The sequence below is a fragment of the Ricinus communis genome, chromosome 1 (assembly GCF_019578655.1).
Source record: "Ricinus communis isolate WT05 ecotype wild-type chromosome 1, ASM1957865v1, whole genome shotgun sequence".
NCBI lineage: Eukaryota > Viridiplantae > Streptophyta > Magnoliopsida > Malpighiales > Euphorbiaceae > Ricinus > Ricinus communis.
In genome coordinates this window covers 17,570,685-17,574,599 of record NC_063256.1, presented here as the reverse complement: position 1 = coordinate 17,574,599, position 3,915 = coordinate 17,570,685, and positions in this window count along the sequence as shown.

Below are 3,915 nucleotides of genomic sequence, written 5' to 3'. Positions count from 1 at the left end.
TTTGATTCAATTAATTTGAGACATTGAATTAATTGTCTTTAGGTTGTTTCTTGACATTGAGAAATGCTTGTTACAACTGGAATTTGAACGGTGAAGCGGTAGTTAACACTTAGAGATAAGGTTAATTTACTCGCCCGATTAAGAATTAACAAGTTTTAATAGTTCTAAATCACGCTTAATGCTAATCTGTAATAATCTGATAGGAAAAGATTCCATTAGGTTAGTGCAGGTTTAGGAACTCGGTGAGCTCGAGAGAGGAACCGAGTTCGATTCAGGATTTAGGCACGAGTAAGCAAGATTGGTAATTTATAAAATCAACCTTAGAATTCCATCACTTAGATCCCCTTTAGGTTTGTTTCCCTTGTTGCGATTGTCTTTCGATTGTTAGTTGATGTTCATTCATTTATTTGCATTCATAGTCATTAGTTAATTAATTTAGACTTCTCACACCTTATTTCATACTAGATAACATAGCGAACAGCAGTAACTTTAGGTTCACCCGATCTCTAGGGATACGACCTTGATACTCACTAGTGCTAGGCCGCATCGATAGGTTTACTGCCTTAGATGTAGGTTGCATTAGTAGCCCATCAAGTTTTTGGCGCCGTTGCTGGGGATAAGCAACGGTGAATGATGTGCATAGAATACACACATCTAGATAGGGTTTTTAGGGCTGATTTCATGTATATTTGGATGTGAATTGGTCCCAATACTCACCCTGTGCGTCTGTTTGTATGCATTAGGCCTAAAAAAAGTCAAAGAGTGATAAAGGGAAGAATTGGAGCAGAATTGGACGTCAAAGTTGCTGAAACAAATCAAGTTCGCGAATGAGGAGGCCAAACACGGTCGTGTTCGTTTTAACAGTGGCCGTGTTCCTAACACATTCTGAAAAGCAAGCCGTGTTCCCAACACGGGCACCAAACGGGCCTTGTTGGGTGCATTTGACAATAGGAAAACGAAGCGTTAAGGAGCACGACCAGAGAGACTAACATGGCCATTAGCATGGGGCCGTGTTCCCAACATGCCCACCAATACCAAGCCGTGTTCCCAACACGGGCATCAACAAGGCCATGTTCGCGGCAGCTGGAAAAATTAATTAAAAGAAAGAAAAGAGGGAAACAAAAAAAAAGGGGGGAGGACGTCCTAAACTCTATTCTTTCTCTCTCTAAGGGTTTTCTGAGCTAGAACTAAGGAAAAAGGAGACTTGGACGAAGGTTTCAATTGGATTCTCTTCGAAGATTAAAAATTGGGTGAGGTTCGTTAATTGGTTTCAATTCGAGCAAGAGGAATAAGAATTGATTCATGATTGGGCAAGAGGAATTGGTCTGTTTACTCTCATCCAAGGGTGTATTCGGGCTTCTCTACCTCTACTCATTGTTGTAATTGAATTCTTGTGGGTTTTGATAATGAACATGATTAGCTAAACTTGTTAACCCATTGGGGGTTCTTTATCTAGGGATTTTTGTACTTAACCTTTGAATTGAATGTCTTGATTTTCAATATTTTTTGCAATGGAAGTGCTTATTGATTTGTTCTTCATATCTTGTTGAATGATTTTTGGAATTTGAATATTCTTGAGAAAGACATTTAGGTTTGGATTGTCCTTTATAACCTAGAATTGAATTCGTCTAGAGATAGAGTGTTCGTTCTACCAAATTGAGAATTAACAACTCTCAATAGTTTTAAATGGTACATAATGCTAATTTGGATAATTAGAGTTAGGAAGAGATTTCAACCTAATTAATCTAAGTTAAGATGTTAATGTCCTTGAGAAAGGCGTTAATTGCGTAGAGATTTTCCCAAGGAAATTGAATTCAATCAATCAATTCCATCTTTAGTCTCCATTCCCTAGAGACAAGAATTCCCAAGGGATGATTCCTTAACTTGAATTAATCCTTCCCTAGTAGCCATAGTTAGACTACAATTAGAGTAGCTATTAGTTAATTTAGGAATTATTCATCATTCATTTTAGGCTAATATAACAGAGAACAAAGGAGTAACTCTAGGCTTTCACTTTCCCGAGGAATACGAGCTTGATACTTGATGTGTGTAAAATATACACATCTAAATGGGGTTTTTAAGATTGATTTTATGGACATTTGGATGTGAATTGGTCCCAACACTCACCATATGTGTCTGTTTGTGTGCATTAGGTCTAAAAGAAGTCAAAGGATGATAAAGAGAAGAATTGGAGCATAATTGGACGCCGAAGCTACCGAAACAAGCTGAGTACGAGCAAGAGGAAGTTGAACATGGCCGTGTTGGTTTCAAAACTGGCCGTGTTCCCAACACGTTCACCAACACGGCCGTGTTGGTGCATCAAACATCAAAGAAACAGAAGTTTCAGGGATCACTGCCACAGAGAGTAACACGGGCATCAACACCAGCTCATGTTGGGAACACAGCCACCAACACGGCCGTGTTGGCGGTGACAGGGGGAATTAGTTAAAAGAAAGAAGAGAGGAAATCAAAAGAAGGAGCGGGGGAGAACGTCTTAAAACCCTAATATTTCTCTCTCTAAGGGTTTTCTGAGCTGGAATCAAGGGAAAAGGAGACTTGGATCAAGGTTTCAAGCGGATTCCCTTCAAAGATTGAAGATTTGGCGAGGTTCGTTGATTGGTTTTCAAATCGAGCAAGAGGAACAAGAATCGATTCAATTAGAGCAAAAGGATTTAGGGCTGTTTACTCTCATCCAAGGGTGTAATCGGGTTTTCTCTACCTTTGCTTATTTTTGTAATTGAATTCTTGTGTATTTTGATAATGAACATGATTAGCTAGATTGATTAAATCCATTGGGATTTCTTTACTATGTTGGCTTGATATTATATTGTTGGATTGTTTGGGTTAGTTTTGTATTCTTCTTGCTTTCAGTATTAATAAGATAATCATTATTCATGAGACGTTGTGAATTGTGTGTTTAGATTGCTTTGTGTGATTGAGAAGTCCATTTGGCATTTGGAATTTTGAATAGCAAGAACTAGTTAATAATCGCTTAGAGATAAGGATAATTAACTAGTCGGATTAAGAATTAACAAAGCTTAATAGAGGCGGATTAAAGCCTAATGCTAATTTAAGAATCAATCGTTAGGAAGAGATTCCAACTTTAGGTTATTAGATTTAGGAATTTGGTTATCGAGAGAGAGAAACCGAATTCGGTTAAGAATCGTCCACGGGTAGCATAATTAGACTCAACAATCCTTTATCTTTTGTTTGATTGCCAATTAGTTTAGGTTCCCTTTGTGTTTGCTCTCTTGCCTTAGTTATTTTAGTTATCAATTACTCTTGCATCTCCCTTAGAACTTAGACTGTAGCTATTAGTTAGTTTAGAAAGTATTCATCACTCATTTTAGGTTAATATAACAAAGAACAAAGGAGTAACTCTGGGCTTTCACTTTGCTGAAGAATACGACCTTGATACTCGCCATCAGTGCTAGACTGCATCGATAGGTACACTGCCTTAGATTGTAGCTAACACATTTAGCAAACATCAAGTTCTTTTCCTTGATACTTGCCATTAGTGCTAGACTACATCGATAGGTAAACTACCTTAGATTGTAGCTAACACATTTAGCAAACATCAAGTTTTTGGCGCCGTTGCCGGGGAATGTTTAAAAACTAGAGTAAAATTTGCTATTTATTAATTTAGCCATTTCTTTTTTAATTTTCATTTATATTTATTTCTGTTTTGTTTGTACATATTTGTTTAGTTAAGTTTATGATTCAGATAGTGGATGATAAGGAGGTTCAATGCTGAACTCTTTGTATGACACGTTGGAAAATGGGATCAGGAACCAAGAGAGTGCTAAAAATTGGGATACCCATACATCTTTAGAAGCTCGAGTGGAATCGTTTTGCAGGGCTACCGATTAACTCTCCACTCCTATCCTTTCATCTCGAGTTTTTTGTGAATTTTGT